Source organism: Patella vulgata, chromosome 6 (assembly GCF_932274485.2).
Source record: "Patella vulgata chromosome 6, xgPatVulg1.2, whole genome shotgun sequence".
NCBI classification, from domain to species: Eukaryota; Metazoa; Mollusca; class Gastropoda; family Patellidae; genus Patella; species Patella vulgata.
The window spans coordinates 8,531,341-8,557,345 of record NC_065884.2 but is presented as its reverse complement, the minus strand read 5'-3'; the positions used below and the strand labels follow the sequence as shown (position 1 = coordinate 8,557,345).

Here is a 26,005-nt window from a genome sequence, read left to right as displayed (position 1 = left end):
AGGGAGGAGAGCCTGACAAGGACAGATGTCTAGTCATTCGGATGGGACGAAAACCAGGCGTGCACGTGAACGATCCCTTGGTAGTTGGAATTCGATATAGGAGTAGGCCATAGTGCCGCAGCCCGGGTAAAATTTCCAGCATAACACACTGTATGGCGTTTGTTAGTCGGAACAGAACAGTAGGACGTTAAACCCCATTTCATTTGACTAATTCCCAAAAAATGTGCTCTGTCAACTTCTTTCCCCCTTTTTAATCCAATATTAGCAATCAGATCAACACATACAACAGGCAAGTTGTCAGTTGGTTACATTTTTTTCCTGTGGGCGCTCTATATGTGTTTGATTGTCTCCAAATATGTCATATTTTTATTCGTGGTAATGTATCGTTAACATAAAGCTTCAAATGTGTCGCCATCCTTGCTATCATAATCACGATGTCATCATCACCGCCTCATCACCTTCATAGTATGGGGTTGGGGTTTGAGTCGGTTTCTTAGTGATGACTGTGCAAGTACTGAACATGAACTAGCGCTCAAAAGAGCAAAAAGGTAATCGTATTTTGCACAACGTGCTATATTGCGCGTGTTATTGTGTTTTATTGGTAGTGACATATTGCAATAATTTCTCATTTCTTAAAGTATCACCATCTGTTTCAATAGAATATTGTTTATATAGACGTCTATTCGCCGGTGTATTTACTAGTTTATTGTATTGGTGTAAAACAAGTTAACCATCATGCGTCTTGTATTAACCAGTGTTCTACTAGTTGTTGTATTGGTTATATCCTCTACAGGACACCGCCGTGTTCACAGATACCATAGGTACCGCAGATCACACTACAGACACCGTTACTCAAGATATCCACCACCAGGTATGTTAACGGTACTTACTCCTGTGTATGTATCGAATTTTAGCAGGCCCGTAGCTAGTTTAAAAAAAGTTGGGGGGCAAGGGCTTCTGGAGGCGCCGATGTACCCACACTGGACGGTCCACGGCGAACGACACAGTGGACGCGCCTCCCTTCGGAGAAGGGTGTATAGTGCTCTCCCTTCAGGACATTTTGGAAACTAGGGTTTGCACCAGGGGCGTAGAGCTATAAAAATGACGGAAAATTTCAATTTTGAGACTGAATTTGCGATATTGGGGTATATATGAACATTAAACAAATATGAAGGAAGGAATTTGTGAGAAAAACGAAAAGTTCGGAATCGGGTTAAAGTGCGACTTGTTTGAATTTTGAAAATTATCACGCCTGGCTTTCTTATGGTAGATTTCTTCGGGCGTCGGTATCCTGTCGGTTTCTTAGATGGGCGCTTATGATTTTGTCGTGGGTGGCCAATGACATTCGTTGGGCGCTTCGCTAATCTCGTCGTGGGCGGCCAACCAATGTTACTCGGCTTTATGGGGCGTCCATACTGATATGGGCCTCAATGGAAAAGGCAACTGCGGTCCGCTTACCCCCCCACCCCCCGCTAGCTACGAGTCTGAATTTAGTGAGGCGTCCTTAAATAAATGCTTTTAAGGTTTCAATTTTCTTTTTATTTAAAGCGACATAAGGTACAATTAGACAAAGGACTGGCAGTTCTCACTATAATAATTGCTTTGGATGTATTACTGTTCACTTCAAGGTATTAATGTTGCAGTGATTGTTTTACTGTTTCTTGTCGCAGTATTAATGCATATTGTGATTCTTGTCAATCAAACCTGTTAAAGGAGCTAAATCGCTAACATTTGAGACCTAGAAATTGACAAAAGTGGGTCGCAACTCATATAATACTGTAATATGAATGTATATAAACTGATATACATTCAATGGTTTCCGTTTTACTCTAATTTCAAATCAGTTACGTTCCGCCAAAAAGCCCGCAGTCTCAATCGAATGCAAATTTTTAGCGCCTGGTGATTCCAGTCTACATACGCCGTTTGGTTTGGTGCAATATGTCTAGCCTCGTTCCTCGAGTCTCTTGCTAGAACTGGGGCTGAAACGCATTATGGTACACGATTCGTGTTCCAATGACAAAATGTTTATTTTGTCTTAAATATTGGATATCAGAAGCCCATCTTTTTCCGGTAAGATCACAGCATGGTAATCATGGTAATTCGATATACCGGAGATTGCATTGATATAGTTCAAAAGTTTTAGGAAATTGCTATGTCAAATTGCTACAAAGTTTAAAGCGGAAATTTCAAATTTTTAAGTTATATTTTTAAAATGTATTAAAATAAAGCCTTAAAATAGATGGTATCCATAAACAGTCCTACCTTGTTAAAGAATAATCCTATTAATCCTATAATTCACTATTGCCAGCTGAGAAATTGGCAAAAATATCATTTTCAACTTCAAATTCCATTGTTTTCAATAGGAAAACAAGGGAGGTAATTGTGTTATTTCCTGTGTAAATGAGATTTAAGTGTGAGAATGACACCTATGATTGTATAATAGTGAGTTGATAACCTATTGAGCAAAAGACATAGAAATAATTATGTTTTGACTTTCTTAGAAAATATGAAATTCTCGCTTTAAGGAAATAGTTCCTTGTAAATCATCAAATCGGTTGTTTCGAATGAACTGTTGATGTCAAAATGTGGAAAATGGCCCAAGGACCATTAATATATAACTCCTGCAACGAACCAATGCCTAATTAATTCAAATTATCCAGCCAATCACTGAGAGGGGGGAGCTAAAGAACCGATTTAAGACTGATTAATGGTCGGCGAGTTTTCCCAGACATAAACGAAGGGAGCGAGATTGCATCTGTGCATCACGAGACGGGTTTCGATATTACGATATATTAGCAAACAGGATGCGATAACATTATTATCTGCTCCCGTTCAGGTTCATGTAACAGTCTCGCACTGATAGAGAGTGACCCATGAGTAAACTGAGAAATTATTGAGATGACAATAAATTTTCTGATTTTCAAATTTAGATCCCTGTAGACATGTCAGATGTTCATTTGATGCGAAGTGTAAAAATGGTAAATGTTTATGTGGAAATGTGACTTGTTCTAGCGGTGCCATATGCATCAATGATAACTGCGCATGTGCACCGGGTTATGGTTCAGGTTCAAACTGTGCAATCCGTAAGTACCCTAAACAATAATGATATAGAGATATCGATTAAGCTATCTTGGGCCCCAATCGTTCGGAGGACACAAAACAAAACGAAGTCCCGTAGTGCCGCCGTCCAAGCACAATTTCTTCATTAACCCAGTCGGAACAGTAGAAGGTTAACCCAATTTCATTTCCGCGGTGGATGGGGGGGGGAGCCTTATCTGGAAAGGGCAGTCACATCACACACATGCAATTTGTATGTCAGTATGATATATAGATGTATGTCACAGAAATGCTGTGAAATAAAATGGTGTTTAACGTCCTACTGTTCTACTCCGACTGGGAAAATGAAGACGGGTATACGCCATAGTTTCCTATGAAGAACATTTTGCCCGTACAACGGCGCTATGGCCTACTCTAATATCGTATTCCAAATGCAAAGGGATCTCTTACCTGCACGCTAATGTTTACACCAGACCTCGGTGTTCCGTCCCATCTTACAAACTAGACAGCTGTCTTTGTCAGACCCCCTGAACAAGGGGAAAACACGCCGGAATATCCCGGTGAACTTCTCGGCAAATACAGGGTTCGAACACGTGACATCCTGACTAGTTATATAATGTACACAATTATGTTTAGCATTAATTTGAGGGCCCTGATTGCAGCCCCGCCCCGGGGCTCCTTTTTAATTCCTATAGATGGCGATTGTAGATAGCATTAATAATTGAGTGAGAGATTTTAAAACCCTCACGAGTTCTATAAGAGTCCGAATAGTCCAGTCTTCTGACTGCGATTTTCTACAAAATTGCCAATTCGAGTACGAACGAAATGAACCTCGGAATGCTTGATAATTTTGGATATTCGTCATATTTCTGTACATTTTATTTCTACAGCTGAAACGTGTAGCAAGTGTCAGAAGAATGAAACCTGTACTACTATAAGCCGTGAGTTAACATATACTATTCAAAAAAAGTAGGGGATATTTGATTTTGGGGGCATAATACTAAAATATGCAAATGACTACGAAAAAAGTCACTACAGAACCTAACAGAAGAAACATTTCCAGTTACATGTGACGCCCAAACGCACCAATAGCTACCGCATGGAATGCAGGTGATGCTTGGGATCATCATGGGGGTCCAACCCAAGATTTGCACGACTCTGACTTTGAATGTTACAGTCATTGTGGCATTGAATTCCAGGGTGGAAACATCAGTTTAATTGTTTTAGTGACCAGAAAACAAATTTTGATATGCGTCGGCTTACCCAAAATGAAAGGTTACGTGCCCTTGGCATGCTACAGATCGGCACAACACAGGCGGTTGTGGCGCGGACGATGAATGTTTCTCAGTCTGTCATAAGCAGGCTATGGTCCAGATACCGTGATACACAATCTGTACAGGACAGACCACGCTCAGGTCGACCAAGGGCGACAACTCAAGCCCAGGATCAATTTATCCGTACCTTGGCCTTGAGAAATCGTGTCATCACAGCAATTCAGATCAGCGCTCGTCTTCAAACAGACACTGGTGTGAGAGTGAGTGGTCAGACGATTCGGAATCGACTGCATAGGGGTCACCTTCGCGCCCGACGTCCTCGCGTGATCCCTTGTTTGAGAGATCATCACATTCAGGCAAGTGGTCGTTGGTGTAGGGATCGTCAACACTGGGATAATTGACGCTGGAGCAATGTGATGTTTTCAGATGAGTCAAGGTTCACTGTTGATCTTTTGGACAGACGTAGGAGGGTGTGACGTCGTCGAAACGAGCGCTTCCAAGACGTTAACGTCATCAGACATGATCGATTTGGGGGTGGTTCTGTTATGGTGTGGGGAGGCATCACTGTTGCTGGAAGAACGGCTTTACATGTTGTTGCAGGGCGTGTTACAGGCCAGTACTACCGGGACAACATCTTGGCAGTCCATGTTGTGCCGTTCGCACGACGTCATGGCCGCCGTTTCATCTTCCAGGATGACAACGCAAGATGTCACAGGGCAAGGATCGTTACAGGTTACCTCCAACAACAGAACATCACCACATTACCTTGGCCAGCACTGAGTCCCGACCTCTCCCCCATCGAGCATGTCTGGGACATGCTTGGACAGAGGTTACGTCAACGTCAACAACGTCCTACCAATGTCCAAGAACTTGCTGCTGGGTTGCAACAGGAATGGGACAATCTGGACCAAAATGACCTTAGACGTCTCATTAGGAGTATGCCACGTCGGATCAATGCTTGTTTGGCAAACAGAGGAGGATTTACCCGTTACTGACTTGGTTGTGATGCTGTGGTAACTTTGCTGTTTGACCCCGGGTATCATTTTACCCTTATAATGGTCAGTCTGTGCCTTACTTAGTCTAACGATCATTTGGAATAAATCGATGAATGTGAACTTCATTTCATTTTGTCATTTGTTTCTTCGTCAGTTTCATTAGGTGACTTTAATAACACTTAAAAATCAAATATCCCCTACTTTTTTTGAATAGTATAGCTTTCTAAAATCATCCATTTACAATCGTGACAACCCGTAGGCATACTAAACTTCGGCTGCCTGCATGTCTACAGTTAGCTCCGCTTGCGAACAGACACTAAGCTAGTTGACCGGCATTTTAAATCCCAAATCGACGATTTTAGTCGAAAACACTACGCATACTTCGAGAAATTTGAGAAGTACTACTTCCATTTATTGGAATTGAATAGTTTATTTAGTCTTTGTGTGTATATATGTCAGATGTGAAACGGAGTAGAACCACGTTACAAAACATTATACTAATGGCGGCCATTCAGGACAGAGATCTATTCTCTAACTATGAAGTAGATGGATCTATGTGTGCAAAATGAACCCGTGGGATATCAGTCCGGAAACTGGTTGTTATATAGAGAATCTCCTACGATTCCATTTTGATATCAAAAATATCAACACAAGTCGATAATGTCAAAAGAACGAGGCTTTTCCGAGTTTATGTGTAATTTATCGACAGGTGTTGATATTTTTTGATATCAAAAAAGACGAGTAGGAGATTTTATTTATCATGCAACACTTCCTTACACGGACACATAAATAAATATAATTCTTTAATTTAGATTTTATTTCATGTAAAGCGATATTTCCTTATGAGATATCGCTCAGATTATGAAGCGATATTTTGATATGAGAAATCTCTCAATAGATTATGGAAGCTACCACACAAGCGATATCTACTGTAGAATGTGTTATTGGGTGATAAAGCGGAATGTCACAGTGCTTTGGTGATTAGAGGCTTTTGGCAAGCGGAATTTTCCCCATCCGTATCAAGTATCCATATCGTCATTGTGTGATACGTTGCATCAATGTAGTTTTAGAATTTTGGCAGATTTTCGCGTCGCGTACCTATGAGTAGCTGAGCTGAGTTTAGTTCTATTACATACAGCATGATGGCAGTTATCAACCAAGATCAACATCAGTACCAGCCGACAAATTCCTGGAAGGAGTAAAGTCGCCCGACAGTCGCTGAGCTATTTAAAATTTAAAAAAAATAGTGTCCAATCTTATTAAAAATCCTCGACTTATACGGACATTTTCCGAATGAAATCTGTTCGATACGTGCTGTCGTATCCGTGTACCGTATCACGAAATAGTATGAGAAATACACACGCATTAATGACGTCTCACGCAAAATCGATACAGATACGCGATACGGACCACGAATTTAAGCTTGCCAAAAGTCTCTGTTTACCATTTCCTAAGTACCTATGCGTCTATTTCTAGTTGGATGGGACGAAAGCACTCGGGGTCCATGTAACGACTTTGTGACATGTGACGGACCAAGATGGACCTGTCCATTTATAGGCTGCATGGCCAGAGGTAGGTACCTTACAGTCAATTATTTGCCTATATTACAGAACCTGTACTCGGCCGGAACTAAAACGAAAATTGGGTGTGATTACGTCATTTCGAATATCGTGTGGAACTCGGATTTCCGTTCACTCTTATTCTGACGTCTATCGTTTGATCGGGCTTTACGTTGTTTTCTTTTTATAATAAATCCGTGTTTATAATTTATGGGGAGCCACGGTGGCTAATTGGGTAAGACGCTGGCTCGCTAGTCTGGAGGTAGTGTGTTCGGTCCTCTCATTGGCCAAGAAAGTTCATCGGGATTTTCCGGCATGGTTTCCCCTTATCAGTGATGCAGGACAAGATACAGCTGTCTAGTCGTTCGGGTGGTACGGAAAAACGAGGTCCCGTGTACTCATTGGCGTGTACGTAAAAAAATCCCTTGGCAGTTCGTATTTGATATGAGTAGGCCGTAGTGCCGCTGTCCTGGCAAATTCTCCCTCATAGCATACTGCATGGCGTTTGCCCATATTCATTAGCCCAGCCGGGACACGGAGAAAGAGAGAGAAATGGGGTTTAACGTCCACTCGACACATACTAGGTCATTTCGGGACTAACATATGGTTCAATTTTATTTCAATAATTCGCTTGCGCTTAGGGGTCTTTAGCAGTGAGAGGAATCCGGAGGACCCGGGGAAACCCACGAGGTTGGACAGGCGACCCTACTCCTTGTCACGTACACGGTGTATACCTTATAAATTATCGAAGAACTCTGAATGGTGTTTTATGGACAATAGCGCCCATTAAAGATGCATTATGTAAGATGTAGATTAAGAGCTGTCAGTTATCGCTATAATAGTTAAAAACAGACCAGTTGTTACCGTTGTTTGCTAGCATTAGTTAAGGTAATACACAAAGTCTCGATTATCCATTTTTAAATGAAATCATTAACTGTCAATCTTATTTAAATCTAATGAAAATCAAAACCACCTGAAGTTCTAGAGAATTAATTAAAAACTAGATAATGTAAAGGGAATTTGCTGAAAATTTCAGTCATATTCTTTCACGCTGAACCGACAATTTAGCGATTGAATTTTGGGACTAGCCTCGATCATCATTACTAAAGTCAGTACGATAAAAAAACATAGTCTCGATTATCCATTTTTTGATGTAATCAAAAAGCAGATCGGATTATAACCCAGTAAATATTGCAGGCTAGCGATGACTCCGAGAGTTGCTTATGGTCTGGATAAGTCAATTAATGTCTTAATTAATAATTTATATAAAATTTCAGGCCTAAAGAAAGACCTGCAATTGGCAGATTTAGCTCTTGCATAATGCATGTTTAATAAATGTCTAATTAGTAGTTTATATAACACTTAAGGTTTAAAAGAAAGAGAGGGGGGGGGGTTAACGTCCACTAGACACAAACTAAACATTTCGGGACTAACATATGGTTTAATTTTGTTTCAATAATTCGCTTGCGCATAGGGGTCTTTAGCAGTGGGAGGAAACCGGGGGACCCGGAGAAAGCCCACGAGGTTGGACAGGCGACCCTACTCCTTGGCACGCACAACCGGGGATTCGAAACCACGCCACCAAAAAAGACTGCAATAGTCAGATCCAGGTGTTTGATAACGCCCGTTGAATGTGGTATACTTTAATAATAGCAATATAGATGGGTTTTTTTATTTACAGGTATAAGATGTATAGACGACTATTGTGTTTTCGCTCATGCACCCTATTATATGGGTATATGTCGGGGTGAATCGTGTTATGGTAAGAATTACTGCATTTAAATTATGGACTAGGAAGAGGACATAGGATTAAAACTAGTAATTTATAGCAATTCTCTCCCCCCCCCCCCCACCACCTATTCGTGATTTTGGGGCGAACGAATCAGACATGAATTACGTTGATCGCCTACTAAAATGGCATCATGGCCTATTGACCAGGCCTATCAGAATATCTAGATTATTCACCGGTTGTAAATATTTTATTAGATGATTGTGACATGTTAAGCTCTTTGCGGTTATAACGATTAAGAACATCGCAATGTTTAAAATACACTTAATAATGCAGAGCTGGCCTCGATGTTCGGGGAGAGGGGAATTACTAGTCTGGTTAGCCTAGACTAACCTGCTAACGTGACAGAAGAATTACTAGTCTTGAGTATACTAGCTACCCTGCTTACATGACAGGGAAATTACTAGTTTCAGTAGCCTAGACTATCCTGCTTACATGACCGGGAAATTATTAGTTTCAGTAGCCTAGACTATGCTGCTTACATGACAGGGAGATTACTAGTCTTGAGTAGCCTAGACTACCCTGCTTACATGACAGGGAAATGACTAGTTTGAGTAGCCTAGATTATCCTGCTTACAGGACAGGATAATTACAAGTATCCTAGCGACTACACTGTTTGAAAATTTACCGCGGATCATTCCTAAATGGGTGGCCGAATAATTTAACGCGTGCACCTTCATCATAAGGGCGTGGTTTTGATTATTAGTTTGTGTGTGTGGGCGTTAAACCCCATATGTTATTTTAATTTCAGTTGGAAGTAAATATGTATGTAATGATAACTCTGATTGTGGGAACGTTGCTAATTGTACTTACGGATGCTGTGACTGTAAATATTACATTATTTAAAATTAAGTATTGTTCATTGTTTCTGAATTTAAAGAAAGAAATCGCTTGTCTCCTCTCGCAGGTCACGGGTATATAATAGACCACAAATTACTGGCGGCACCACACGGAAGTCAATTCTAGCGACCGCGCATGCGTATGTTTCATCATATCATAGTGGAAACACGTGTCATCGTTGTAGTTAAAGGTCAGATCTATTCCCCAAGTCCAAATGCAGATTTCCTCTGTTGTCGAGGATTGAGTGTTAGGGTAAGGCTTAGGACTAGGTCTTGGGGTAGGTTTAGGGTTAGCGCTGTAGACCTGTATACCCACCCCACCCCCGTAGAAGACAGACAGCTATGGTTTCTGCGCCAACCCAATCACCATCTTTCATTTTATTGTCCCCCGCCTTTCGAAGAAAGCAGGGGACTATTAAAATGGGTTCGTACGTCTGTCTGTCTGTTCAAACTTGGTGTAGGTGTTTATTAGGTCAATGCCTTGATGGAGTTCGAAGATGAGCATTTTCGGCTTAGGGTAAGCAGAGATAAGCAATTTGATTGGTTGATGCTTTCGGACACGATAACTTTAGTTCTAATTACGTGAGAGTGATGAAACGTGGTGTATAGTTTCATTACATCAATACCTTGACTAAGTTCGATAATGAGCATTTTTCTGCTCAGAGTAAGCAGAGCGATAAGCAATTCGATTGGCCGAGACTTTGGAACACAATAACTCTCCTTCTAATTGAGCTAGAATGTTCAAACTTGGTGTAGGTGTTTATTAGGTCAATGCCTTGATGGAGTGTGAAGATGAGAAATTTCTGCTTAGGGTAAGCAGAGATAAGCAATTTGATTGGTTGATGCTTTGGGACACGATAACTTTAATTCTAATTAAGTGAGAGTGATGGAACTTGGTGTATAGTTTCATTACATCAAAACCTTGACTAAGTTCGATGATGAGAATTTTCTGCTTTAGGAGCAATAAGCATTTTGATTGGTCAAGATTTTGGAACATAACAACTCTTCTTCTAATTAAGGTAGAATGTTTAAATTTGATGTAGATGTTCGTCGTGACTTAGTTCAATGATTAACATATTGAGCTAAAGCTAAGCAGAGATAAGCAATTTCCTTGGTCGATGCTTTGGCGCAAGATAACTTTGATTCCATCCGATAGAGAGTGATGAAACTTAGTGTATAGTTTATAATCAGTTTGATTACTTGATACTTTTGAAAAAATAGATGTGCGATTAATTAATATGTGTCATTTATTTATTTGGGGATTTCGGCGGGGGACATCAACCTCATTGTTGGCTTGTTTAATTTCAGATGAGAACCAAACAATGTACGGTAGCTGTGAATTCGCGTATGCCAGAGAGGAGTGTATTCCTTGTACAGGTAATATCGTTGCTGCTTATTACAAATTTAACGTCCAATCCATTATACATCAATCTGATTAAAACACAGATCCTATTTCGTTTCGTTTATTTTTATAGCTCAAAATGTCGTTTTATTTGTCTGTACTACACTAGGATCTGGATGAGTTGGTATATAACCTGCGTTCTGGATGGCGTGAGGGATTAGCCAATGAAACCATCTGTTACGGCGACTTCTTGTCGTGCGATGCACGGGACTGTGGTTAAACCACTAGAAACGTCAACGCTGATTGATTAATCAATGTCTGACGGCATAGGTCAAAAGCCGCTCGCACGACCCCTGGTGCAATATCCCAGTACAATTGGTCAGATCTTCATGCAATGTAGGCCATCGAAAGTATAAAAAAAACGAAACAAAATATAGATCTGTATTTTAATCAGATTGATATCGCAGACATTATAGACGGGTTGATTTAAAGACACATTATGTAAGAGCTACATCTGCCTATTGCTATAGTCTTTCTTTTGGCTTCAAATGTTATATAAACTATTTTCTAGACATTTATTAACATTATAAGCCTATACTTAACCCTATAGGGCATCGGGTGGCCGAGATGTAAATGGATTTAAACATCCGAGATATTTAATCGGGCTATAAGTCTCGCTCGGGGGTCATAACTCCGAAACCGGCAGTGGTAGACTAACGCCACCTGGCCTATGTTACTCCCCGGTCCGAGCTACCCCTATACCCCAAATTTCAGACTCGGGTCAGACCTAGTGTAGCCGCCAACCCCGAACAGACCGGCTTCGCTCGGGGGTCATAACTCCGAAACCGGAAGTGGTAGACTAACGCCACCTGGCCTATGTTACTCCCCGGTCCGAGCTACCCCTATACCCCAAATTTCAGACTCGGGGCAGATGTAGCCGCCAACCCCAAACAGACAGACTTCGCTCGGGGGTCATAATTCCGAAACCGGAAGTGGTAGACTAACGCCACCTGGCCTATGCTACGTCCCGGTCCGAGCTACCCCTATACCCCAAATCTCAGACTCGGGGCAGACCTAGTGTAGCCGCCAACCCCGAACAGACCGGCTTCGCTCGGGAGTCATAACACCGAAACCGGAAATGGTAGACTAACGCCACCTGGCCTATGTTACTCCCCGGTCCGAGCTAACCCTATACCCCAAATTTCAGACTCGGGGCAGACCTAGTGTAGCCGCCAACCCCGAACAGACAGACAGACAGACAAACGACAGTCACAAATATATATATAGATAGATATGCCAAAGATCTCGGTTCCTGTCAATATTGGCGCATACCGGATTATGGCAGCTCCCCAATCCCTATTCAGACACAAGAAAAACTGGGTATGGACATAAAACATCATGTATTATGAAAATATCAATTTAAAGCATGGTGTTAGAATTTGTTGTCGTTAGGGGCTGGATCGCTCACGTCATTATAATGAAACAAAGTTAAAACAGGAGTTCCTGCTGGTTGGTGTTTCGAATGCGAATAGAAAAGAACCGTGGGGAAAATCCGCTTGCTGTATGAAGAAAATCAATTAATTATACATTTATTAACACAAGACCATAATTTACTCTCGATGCCATCGGATGGGTCTGATGCTAAGTAGATTAGAATGATTCGGCCATTTAATGATCCAATTAAAAAATATTGAAGGGGGGGGGGCTAAGCCTCGAACAACCAGTACGTTGGTTTCAATCAGTGCACACAACAAGTCGAATCTTCAAAGACTAATATTTTCTCTCAAAATTAAGTAACTTACTTGAAATTTTCAATATATTCATTTTGCATTATCTATTTCACAAAAACGTAAATCTCCTTAAAGTTTCATCCTAACTTAAGATAAATGAGGTTCATGAAACCCTGTGTCACTGAGAGAGAGAGAGAGAAATGGGGTTTAACGTCCACTCGACACAAACTATAGGTCATTTCGGGACTAAAACATGGTTTAATTTATTTCAATAATTCGCTTGCGCGTAGGGGTCTTTAGCAGTGGGAGGAAACCGGAGGACCCGGAGAAAACCCACGAGGTTGGACAGGCGACCCTACTCCTTGTCACGTACAACCGGGGATTCGAAACCACGCCAGTCGACTCAATGACAGACTTTATGATACAGCGCGCGCACGCTAACCATTCAGCCTTCCACCCCCCCCCCTCCCCGTGTCCCTGTTTTACCATATGATTCAAGTATAAAGTATACTATTTTCAAATAATTAACATACAAACAAAAAATAAATAAATAAATAAAATAAAGAAGAAAAAAAGAAAATCACATCATATTTAATGTCGTGAGAAGAAAAGCACTCTTTTCTATGGTTTAAAATGAAGGCTTACGTTAATAACACAACGTAAATCAAAGAGGTTTTAGAAAGGAAATCATCATTTTAATTGAGTAAGACAGATAGGTACTTGGACATTTTCAAAGTATCATTGAAAGGGTCTGTTGGGATGACATTTCAAATCTAGGCATCGGAACATTGGCTATTTAACTAAAATCTATTAAAATGGTATTTAAAGTTACAATCGGTCTTGGTAAACGCATAAAATTTAAAATTTCATTTTGATTTTAGCTAAAATCTATTTGAGTGATTTTAGCTTAAGTTTTTGTGAAACAGGGGCCAGCTCTTTATCTAATTTTTACATAATGTGTCTTTAAAAGACGTATTAATTAATTAGTGATAGACTGGCATTTATATAATACATTATCTAAGCCTTAATGTTGTCAGCTCAATCCGTGGTTCCCCCTTGTCAGTTACGCAGGACAGAGGGTCTGATAAGGGAAGCTGTAATCGTTAGGATGGGACGGAAAGGCGAGGTACCGTGTACACATTGGCGTGCACGTAAAGTAAGGGATCCCTTGACAGTTGGAATTCGATATAAGAGTAGGCCGTAGTGTCGCTGTCCGGGCAAAATTTCCCGCATAGCACACTGTATGGCGTATGCCCGTCTTCATTAACCCAGTTCAGAGCAGAACAGTAGGACGTTAAATCCCATTTAGTCTGCCAAATAATCCTTTTCAAAATTAAGAGAGAAAAATGGGGTTTAACGTCCAACTGACACAAAATAGGTCATTTATGGTTTAATTTTATTTAAATAATGTGCGTACGCGTAGCGGTCTTTAGAAGTGAGCGGAAAACGGAGGGGTCCGAAGAAAACCCACGAGGATGGGTAGACTCTATGGTAGACCATATCGTCAAACGCGTATGCGTTAAATCACTAAACCACCCCCACCACCACCCCCACTTTGGCAGGATAACGAAGAAATGTTTTTTGTCAAGCGACAATTCAACAAGTCTAATACAAAAGCCCCTCTCCCATCCCTCCGTCACTCTCCCAATAGTGATCGTTCTCTCTAATCATCATCTTATCAAATGGCAAGGTTTATCTTTATGTTTGGTATCTGTTTGCAATTTCAGCACAATTTAGATTTGAACCTGTATGTGTCCTTACAAGGTATGTACAATCAGTGCGGTTTAACCAGAGAGAGAGAGGGGGAGAGAAAGAGAGAGAGGGGAGGTTTAACGTCCACTCAACACAAACTAGGTCATCTTTGAACTAACACATGGTTCAATTTTATTGAAATGAGTCGTGTGCGCGCAGGGGTCTTTAGCAGTGGGAGGAAGCCGGGGGACCCGGAGAAACCCCACGAGGTTGGACAGGCGACCCTACTCCTTGCCACGTACAGCCGGGGCATCAAAACCACGCCAATGCTCTCCCAAATTCTTAAACCTGACCTACAATCTCGCCAACAATCACGTGCCCTAGCCTTTGCGTTCGTCATTTCCGATTGTTGAAACGCATCTATCGTAGCAATGATCTCTGTGTTAAAATTATATTTGGAACATGTTTAACCAGTTTTGTTCATAAGATATAATATTAATAATTATTTGGGATTATAAACTAGATAATAATCACCAAAAAAGCACCAATTTTATTTACCATCTTTGTTCCAAATTTCATCAAAAAACAAGATAATAAAGGGTGGTGATGACAACAAAGGTCGAATTTTCTCAGTTATGCTTGCGTGGATTTTCATCAAATGTGGCGTGAACAATGCTAAGTGCAAGTCCAAGAAACATACGGTTCACTTTTTGTCTATAGACCTTGATTTGTCTGGTATCCATGGAAACGCAAAATATGATGAGTTTTCTTGCAAATTCTTTAATTCCATGGTATAAAGAGATCGAAAGTAGAGGTTACAAGTGACATTTCGACACCAATAAACGTTAAAAAATATCAGCTCAAAGTATTTTAAAATGTATGTTCATTTTTTACTTTCTAACGAGATTTTGTGATTTTTATAAAATTCTTTGAATACCTCCACAAATTTTAAAATACAATTCGGATGTAAAAAGTCAATTTGTACTTAAATGAACCATTCCGGAAACTAGGTCATTTTGGAGAAAACCAACGTGGTTGGAGAGACGATCTCACCCCCTGTCACGTGCAAATAGGAAATCAAATCACGCCACTTGACTCAATGACATACCTTTCGATACAACGCGTACGCGTTAACCATTTTATTTAAACTGTATAATAAGGGAGATAATCCACATAGAATTAGGAACACGTTCAAATTAAAAATTATATAATTGCACAATATATAATCAGCTATATACATGGTTGTTCGGATGGGACGGAAACAGAGGTCCCGTGTACACATTGCCGTGTACGTAAAAGGTCCATTGGCTCCGGTATGGATAAAGCTGTTGATAAAGTAAATATTGTCCGAAAATACAAAATGTCGATCGAAGGCTGCACCAACCGGGATACTAAAGACGCGAAATATGCTGTTAACATTGGATGTTTGCGCCTACCGGGCTACTGAAAACTGGAAATACGCTATATTCTCTGCTGTTTGTCCCTTCCGAAAGACTTGACACTGTTTTATGCTGACAGTATAATAGATATTCTTTATTAACATGAGTCATGCGTGATATTAAAACAAACCCATCTTATTTTATTTCAGAAATTTGCGCATCTTCTTTCTGGAACCTGGAATCTATATTTCTGGTAATGACAATTATTAATAAAAGAATGCATTTGTTAATGGCATCATATCATCTGTCTTATGTTCTTCTTTAAGCTGCGAGAGAGAGAGAGAGAGAGATAGATAGAGAGAGAGAGATAGATAGAGAGAGAAAAGAGAGAGAGGGTGGGGACGTTATCTTCCCATTCTCTGTACCATGAACCAGTGTGTTAAGAGGGAAATATTTGCCTGCCAAGGGTGCTTTAATGTGCACGCCAACGTTTCTCGTTTTCGTCCAGGTCGAACGGCCATGCTGTTCCTGGCTAGGCTGAGCCGACGCGGCTCCCAGATCCAAGATGCACACATCATATGTGTTTGTTGTCACTGTGGTTCAGGAACTTCAATATCTGCTAATTTTTTAGCTATCTAATTAATTAGGATTATTAACACATGTTATCGCAGTCATGTGAACAATCGCAGTCCGTCCATCGATTCACAATTGTCCAAGGTACACACATGCCAAATTTAAGCGTTTTTCGAAGAGCTTCGCGTCCAAGACAAAAGAGAGAAAGAGAGAGAGAGAGAAATGGGGTTTAACGTCCACTCGACACAAACTAGGTCATTTCGGGACTAACACGTGGTCAATTTTATTTCAATAATTCGCTTGCGCGTAGGGGTCTTTAGCAGTGGGAGGAAACCGGAGGACCCGGAGAAAACCCACGAGGTTGGACAGGCGACCCTACTCCTTGTCACGGACAACCGGGGAATCGAAACCCCGCCAAGGGACTCAATGATAGACCGTATGATACAGCGCATTGCGCACGTGCTAACCATTTGGCCATCCAACCCTTCGCGTCCACGACAAAGAACAAGCTGAGTAGAAATGATATGGGGTTTAACGTCCTTCTTTTCTGTACCAACTGAGCTAATGAAGACGGGTAAACGCTATGAGGGACCTTTTCATCGGCGTACGGGTTCGATGACAGTTATGGCGGCAGAACCTGAAATGTCCGAAAAAAAATTCGGGTTACAGGCGGCGTCGTCGGTCTTCTGTGAGAGCGGGGGTTATCGTGTAGCGACCAGCAAGCAAGTTTTAGAAATTTAACGGTCGCAAAAGCATTTCCTGCTATTATAATCCGAGAATACAGCAATTTTAAAGTGGTCTAATATAGCCTAATTAAGATGGCTGACTTGAATTCCAATTAACCAATCAATCGTTTACAGTCCACGGAGACGGTACCGTCGGGAGAAATTTTTGAATATTTAAATGACGCAAACGTGACCTTGTTTACGGCGATCGAGTCAAGGTGAACCATCTCAAATGGTGACAACTACTTACCATCGCAATTATGACTGGTTTCGATACCCAGGTTGTACGTGACAAGGAGTAGTGTCGCCTGTCTGACCTCGTGGGTTTTCTCCGGGTCTCCGGTTTCCTCCCACTGTTAAAGAGCCCTACGCGCAAGCGAATTATGGAAACACAATTGAACCATATGTTAGTCCCGAAATGTCGAGTGGGCGTTAAACCCCATTTCTCTCTCCCCAATACAGTTAAAGTCTAAGGGAGATAACTACATTATCGCTGGACAACAAAATGGATGCAGACCACCATTTCGATCTCGGTTCCTTTTATTGTCTCTGTCATTCAGACAAATATTCTACGAATATTAGTCGTGATGGGTTGTAAACATTTGAGAATAACATGTCATTGGCTAGATTATCCGGTCTTTTACATTATCATGAACAATGTCTGGCTCAAAACCATTTAGAAGTTTAGCATGGAAGTTTGTAGATGTGCAATACGCACACTGAAATTAAGAAATTAGCGAATACACGTAATTACGTGCACGGGTTGGTACAGCTAAGGAGGTTACGCTTCCCCGCCACGGTGGCTCAGTGATCAAGGTGTTAGTTCGCTAACCTGGAGGTCCCGTGTTCGATCCCTGCCTTGGCCGAGAAAGTTCTGGCCTGACAAGGGACAACTTATAGTTGTTCGGAAGGAACGAGAAACCGGGGTCCCGTGTACACGTTGCCGTGTAAGTAAAATATCCCTTGGCAGTTTTAATCCGATGTAAGAGTAATTCTTAGTGTCGCTGTCCAGGCAAAATTTCTCTCATAGCACATTGCATTAGCTTAGTCGGAGCAGAACATTAAAGGAGCTTAATCGCTAATATTTGGGACCTAGAAATTGACAAAAATGGGTTGCAACGCATATAATAATGTAATATGAATGTATATAAACTGATTTACATTCAATCGTTTCTGTTTTTACTGTAATTTCTAATCAGTTATGTTCGGCGAAATACGCCAGAATTCTCATGTTAATGGCAATCTTTAGCGTCTGTTTTTTCCAGTCTACACCGATGATATGTATTGCGCATGCTCTCCAGATAAGAATATAGCGTCACCATTTGACATGACTTGTGGAATATGTCTAGCCCTGTTCTTTCGTTCCTTGTTCCAAATGGCGCTGAAACGCATTATGGTACACAATGGTAAAATGTTTATTTTGTCTTGAATATTGGATATCAGAATCCTGTAAGATCACAAGACCAATGTTGATTTGAATTGACAAATAATTCGTGTTTTCAATGTCGAAGATTTTTGATAATATTGAGTTAGAGACTTAGCTACTTTAAACCCCATTTCATTTCTAGTCCCCTCCATTTTAATTTCAACCTAGTGTGCATTTTACCTGTTAACTTCAAAATCATCAATATTTGTTAACACCTGTGCGGAACGGTGATTTAATGCGCTTAACAATAAACAAAGCAGTTTTTAAGGCCCGTCTTAGGGATAATCGTGATATTTAAGGCCCGTCTTAGTCAGGGTTAATTGTGATATTTACTGCGCGGGATTAATTATCTGTTGACTGTTGCTGATATTTACAATTCCAGGTAAATTATGGAACAATTCAAGTGGCGGGGAGCAGGACAAAGGTTCAATGTTTCGCCAATAAACTTTAGTCGGGAGAACAATGCGTCGAGTATTGTCACACCAATAAAAACTGAGCCGGACGAATAAAGCGTTGTGTATTGTCTTCAGTAAAAATTGAGCCGGATGAAGAATGCATGGGCACAGAATACACATATATATAATTCTGACTTGTAATAGACTTTTATATAATTCCGTACCTGTTATAGACGATTATTATATTAATTCTTAATATACGGAATAAGACCTGCAATCCATTTCCTTATTTCAAATGTAATAGGTGTTCATTGCATAGTAATTTATAAATGAAATCAAATGCGGATTAGCGTCCTATGTTTCTTGTAAGTACACGCCGACGTGTACACGAATAGACCTCGAGTTTTCGTCCCATCCGTTCCGCACTTCCTTGTCATTCCAACCGGTACAATAGAGAGAGAAATGGGGTTTAACGTCCACTCGACACAAACTAGGTTATTTCGGGACTAACATATGGTTCAAATTTATTTCGACAATTCGCTTGCGCGTAGCGGTCTTTAGCAGTGGCAGGAAACCGGGGGACCCAGAGAAAACCCACGAGGTTGGACAGACGACCCTGCACCTTTTCACCCACAAACAGAAACTCGAAACCAGGCCACTCACTCGATGACAGACCTTATGATCCAACGCACACGCGTTAACCATTTGCCCCCCCCCCCCCACACACACACACATACACCGGTACTTTCCCTGATAAGTGATGAATGGGCTTGTGAAGGAATTATTCTAAGTGCATCTCGCTCGGAGTTCAAATACGAGAGTTCAGTGGCTTGATCTAGAGTCAACAGAAAACAACAGTTTTAAAGATACGTTCCCAGAAAAGTATTTATCGGGTGCTTATTTCCAATAAAAGTATGCCAATTTTGGTATATATGGAAATTAGAAATATCAAATCTTACTAGAAAAAAACTGGATTTCCTGAAAAACACTCATGGAGCGTATACAGGACAAAAATGTGAGGGTTCCCCTAATCGACAGTGTTTTGAGAAGGATTTGAAGCAACATTATGATAAATTAATTAGTTTGAATATATTTTTAGTCCAAATATATCACCAAATTACCCAGTATGTACGCGGGAATGTCTCTTTAAACATCGATTACGATATGAAGGTAGTAAATTATATTCACCATCCATACTTTATTAATGGTACAATCTATCACTTGCTGGCTTAGTTATTTTATAAATGTTTAATTCAAATGTTGATTGTTTACGTGGTTAGCATGGATGTGTCACATGCGTGTATTGACAGTTCGGAATTAGCCTTGTTTTAAACGCCAATAAGGCTGTAGATAATGTTTGACATTTTACAGCTTAAAGCTGTCGACCTCGAGCTTTCGTCCCATCCGTTCCGCAGTACAGAGAGAGAGCGAGAGAGAGAGAGAGAGAGAGAGAGAGAGAGGGGGGGGGGTCCTTTAGATAGAAACTAGTTTTTTTCGGGACTAACATATGGTTCAAATGTATTTCAATAATTCGCTTGTTCGTGGGTGGCTTTAGCAGTTGGAAGAAACAGAGGACCCGAACAAAACCCACGAGATAGGACAGGCGACACTACTCTGTCACGTACAACCGGGGAATCGAAACCACGCCAGTTGACTCAATGACAGACCTTGTGACACAACGCACACGCGTTGATCATTCAGCCATCCAGCCCACCTCCGTGTGGATAACAATTCTGGAATTATGTAGTTTATTTGTCCGCCAAGATATGAGATTAACTTTATTTTACTTTGCTATACAAATAATAATGTTTGACTATATAAATAAGTCAATCCATCAATGGGATATAAACGGTTTAATCCCACGTTAAGCCGTGGTTGGCAAGGACATTGACATCCGTCATATTTTTCTTCTATAAGTAAGGATTATTGATAAACGTGTTATTTTGAATATCATGCTATTCAAAATAAATTAAATCCATTTGTATTCGAGAATGAAAATGTCTCATTGAAAACAGATGAAAGTATTGTTTTCCTGTGGTCACGTGGACTTGCCAAGGATCCGAGAAATGTTAGTTTGACAGACTGTAGAAGGTAGAAAACATAATTGGCGGTTTTAACATGGAATAATTTAGTTGTAATTAAAAATTAACAAACCGTGATGTATTATGAAGACGGGTGTAAATCTACATAAGTATTGATGAAGACCATAATAGTATTACATAAATATGTGTTCTTTTGCACAAAGAGAGAGACCAAAAGGAGTGTGTGTTTGGGTGTGTGTGTGGGTGTGTGTGTGTGTGAGAGTTATTACTATGAGTTTAGAACCAGAAACTTGTCGCTCCAGGTTTTGGCCAAGAAAGTTCGTCGGGTATTTTTCGGTGTGGTTTCCCCTTGTCATTGGTGCAGGACGGATGACCTGACAAGGACAGTGGTCTAGTCGTTCGGATGGGACGAAAAACCTAGATCCCGTGTACGTAAAAGATTCATTGGCAGTTGGAATTCGATATAAGAGTAGGCCTTAGCGCCGCTGTCCGTGCAAAATGTCCCCCATCGGAGCAGAACAGTAGGCCGTTAAACCCCATTTCATTTCATTTACTTTGTCTTGGACAATGCAACTACGATCGACATGCAGCTTGGTATGAATGTTCCTTGGACAATTGGGTGGTTGGATGGCCGAATGGTTTGCACGTGCGTGCTGTATCATAAGGCCTGTCATTGAGTCAACTGGCGTGGTTTAGAATCCCCGTTTGTACGTGACAAGGAGTAGGGTCGCCTGTCCAACCTCGTGGGTTTTCTGCGGGTCCTCCGGTTTCCTCTCACTGCTAAAGACCCCTACGCGCAAGCGAATTATTGAAATAAAATTAAACTATATGTTAGTCCCGAAATGACCTAGTTTGTGTCGAGTGGACGTTAAACCCCATTTCTCGCTTTCTCTCTCTCCTTGGACAATTGTGAATCAATGGACGGACTGCGATCATTCACATGACTGTTTTAACGTTCGGTTCCTCGGGCAAAATAATATAGTACGCTTATACTTTTTTAAAAAAAAAACAAAAAAGCATTATAAAACAAAAAACGCTCTCAAAACGGGTATGATTCCTTGTTTTTTTACCAAAGAACATTTTATTTATCTGGATGTTGAGGATAATTACAAAAAAAAGCAGAATAAATACAAAAAATAAAACCCATGCCTTAACATCGATGACCGCCATTACCATAATTTGCTATGTAAATTGATTCTATATGCTAGTATCACGGAGAGATTATGTAAAAATCCACTCAAGGCTGGTGTCCATCAAGTAATGTTTTTTACGGAATAATTAACAGGATTTTATTCTATGGTGTACAACCTGTTGATCCTTCCATATTAAAATTAGAAATGTATGAGTGGCAAGTATCCGTCCCTGATTTCTCTCACGAAGCGACTAGTTTCGTTCAGTTCGAACTCATCAGGCTTAAGTGAAATTGTTTGTTCGTTCCTGGACGTTTAATCGTGCGGATGTTCCCTTTATAAAGTCGTGGTGGACCGGAACACAAAATGGGTCTCGGATGGACCGACGCAGTACTGTATCACCGGGGCAACTGCTTCCGTTAATGGTGAACAGAGAGGCGGCTAAAGAATTTGCATAGACTCTTTAAGTCTCCCAACCCATTTGACTGCGTCGTTTAAAAATAATTTAGACAAATGGGAACTATTTGGATAACCACACTTGGTTATTGAAATGTGTAATAATTAATATGCACTAAGTTTTTCTAGTATTAGAAACGCCATGGGATTTCCACAGCAAGCATGATTTGGAAACTCGTCCGGACATGCATACTTAAGTCTACAAACAGACTGAGTATTCAACTAGTATTTGGCAATTGCACTGTCCGGTTTTATGATCATGACGTGATACAAATACCTAGTTATTTTCACGATGTTTTAGATTTGCCATTATATATCGCGTGCGAAAAAATGACCGGGTCTCTAATCTGAGGAACAGATCAACTGTCGTTACAGGTTTCCCGTTACTAATTGTGGGATAAGGGATAAGATATGACGACCTTTCACGTATTTCTTCCGCTGATTTGCGAACATTATCTGGAGCAATAACTCACTGATATTATGAAGCTAAAACACCATTCCTCGCTTTGAGAATCAGTGGACGAGATCGCCATTGTAACGTCACGGGAATTGCCATCAATCTATAAATAGCAATGTGCCAAATATGTCGATAAGAATCGATAAATCGAGGTCCTGCAATTGATGTATAACCAACAGCATTTCAAGAAAATAATGCAGAAGAGTTGGTGAGAAGAAAATATAAATATGAAGAATGTGGGATCCTTTGGGACTAAATCTTATAAAATTGTATAATAGCCTTTCGTTGCGAAAGTTCTTAAGTGTGAATCCATTTTGATTTAAATTGGTTCAAATATTATCCAATGTGTGACATATCATTCATGACTAAGTCGGGATCAGTCGTAAAAGCCCAATTATGTGTATCGTAACATTTCTACTCGCATATCAGCCTTCTAAATGATGTGATTGGCTTTTTCTTTGTTCGAAGAGTGTGCGGCATTCCCAAAACGGATAATAGATGCCATTTCTCTGGTCCTACGCCTTATAAAAATATGTACGCTCAAATCCGAGTAAAAATTAATTTTACCTCCTCAAAACGAAAATCGATCGTTTATATAACGGATAATGATCCCACTATTGTTCAATTTAGTAAGTCCTCTAAAGAGAGATGGCATCTATTATCCGATTCGGAAACAGCCAATGCCGTACATTCTCCGAAAAAAAACAATCACACCATTTACTGTTTATATAACGAATGGCATCTATTATCCGACCGGAAATAGCCCAAGCCGTACATTCCCCGATAAAAAAACAATCACATCATTTACTGTTTATATAACGAATGGCATCTATTATCCGACTCGGAAATAGCCCATTCCGTACATTCCCGTAAAAAAGCCAATCACATCATTTAGAAGGCTGATATGCGAGTAGAAGTGTTACGATACAAGTAATTGGGCTTTTCACGACTGATCCCGACTGAGAAATAAATGATATGTCACACCGTACATATTAAAGTAATATTCTGTTTTGACCGGGTTTTTGTATGGATTTTAGATCAGATTTATTCACTATTTCATATTAAAATTTTATAAATTTTGACTTCCGATGTTATTTTCTTTTATGTCCTTTGTATTTCTGTGTTTTATTACATCTTTGTGTGTATATATTATGGCTAGTCGGTCGGATTAGACGAAAATCATGGACCCATGTACACATTGGCGTGCACGTAAAAGATCCTTGACAGTCGGAATTCGATATAAAAGTAGGACATAGTGCCGCTGCCCGGGCAAAATTTTCCTCATAGCACACTGTATGCCCGTCTTCATTAGCCCAGTAGGAGCAGAACAGTAGGACGTTAAAGCCCATTTCATTCCATTTCTAGTTTATGAATATACTCCGAAACCGGAAGTGGTAGACTAACGCCACCTGGCCTATGTTACTCCCCGGTCCGAGCTACCCCTATACCCCAAATTTCAGACTCGGGGCAGACCTAGTGTAGCCGCCAACCCCGAAACCGAAAGTGGTAGACTAACGCCACCTGGCCTATGTTACTCCCCGGTCCGAGTTACCCCTATACCCAAAATTTCAGACTCGGGGCAGACCTAGTGTAGCCGCCAACCCCGAACAGACAGACTTCGCCCGGGTGTCATAACTCCGAAACCGGAAGTGGTAGACTAACGCCACCTGGCCTATGTTACTCCCCGGTCCGAGCTACCCCTATACCCAAAATTTCAGACTCGGGCAGACCTAGTGTAGCCGCCAACCCCGAACAGACAGACTTCGCCCGGGGGTCATAACTCCGAAACCGGAAGTGGTAGACTAACGCCACCTGGCCTATGTTACTCCCCGGTCCGAGCTACTCATATACCCCAAATTTCAGACTCGGGGCAGATGTAGCCGCCAACCCCGAACAGACCGGCTTTGCTCGGGGTCATAACTCCGAAACCGGAAGTGGTAGACTAACGCCACCTGGCCTATGTTACTCCCCGGTCCGAACTACCCCTATACCCCAAATTTCAGACTCGGGACAGACCTAGTGTAGCCGCCAACCCCGAACAGACCGGCTTCGCTCGGGGGTCATAACTCCGAAACCGGAAGTGGTAGACTAACGCCACCTGGCCTATGTTACTCCCCGGTCCGAGCTTCCCCTATACCCCAAATTTCAGACTCGGGGCAGACCTATTGTAGCCGCCAACCCCGAACAGACAGACAGACAGACAAACTTGCTGTGCAAGTGGTGCTGTAGAAATATATATATGTATAATAATAATTCCATTGACATTTTAGACTCCAATTTCCATCTTGAAGCAAAAGCCTCACCCAGAATATCAAGTTCCGTTGACATTAAATCATATTTTCATCCCATTCCAATAGGTTAGCAGATTAACCTGTAACGGACATATCTTTAAGGTTTTTATTTATTACATTACAGTTTTACTATCGTTTTATAGTTTCCCTAGAATGGGTTGAACTTGTGGTCAATGTTTAATTTTTTAATCAGATATTATCGATGGTTATTAAGTACTCTTTTTCGATTACAACGAGCTTAATCGTATTATAATTCATAAAGTTTTTGACACGTTGATCTGTTTTATGTAACACATGCTTGTGATATATCCCCTGGCGAGCTGGAATGTAATTAATTGGGATGACATAAGTTTAAGCGGTTCCGCATGTTTCCAGAATATATCATATTAGAATATATCAAGTGCGTTTAATGACGTGGTTAAATGCCATTGCACCCAACGTTTATTAATCGGCAATAAAATAACCCGTAGCACGAGGTACACTATCAGTTAAACCGGGGGATGGCGGACTTAATGCGCTGATACGGCGACGGAAAATGCTCTCAGAGCGCGTCAAGATCGTCCTAAGCGTGGTGGAAACGCCATATATCGTGATGTGGTCTTCATGGTCGCCGAGTCTGACCTTGAAAGCTGCGAGTACGTGGCTTTTGTCAAGTTTGTAATTCTTTGAGACATTTTCGCGCATTGTGGTCACGTTTACCGGCGACTTTGTGCATTTCCTGTTCGCCGTACGGTCGCAGCAGCGCAGTAAGGACGCCACCCCGGTCTGACGGGGGCATAAGAAGTTTTTATCGATGTAAGAATTTCTTTATACTTCGACGACAGCTTGGTACCCAAAAGGTTCCGGGTTTATTG

The 26,005-nt window shown here is 40.9% G+C and overlaps 1 long non-coding RNA gene across 1 annotated transcript; it reads left to right on the top strand.

The window, feature by feature from the left end:
* The first annotated feature begins 668 nt into the window (after positions 1–668).
* Positions 669–15,956, top strand: LOC126824970 (uncharacterized). The gene is made up of 9 exons (XR_007681686.2): positions 669–871; positions 2,931–3,083; positions 3,948–3,998; positions 6,803–6,898; positions 8,567–8,647; positions 9,426–9,500; positions 10,822–10,890; positions 14,313–14,349; positions 15,866–15,956. It is a non-coding gene; the product is annotated as an uncharacterized LOC126824970 (long non-coding RNA).
* Positions 15,957–26,005: the final 10,049 nt, after the last annotated feature.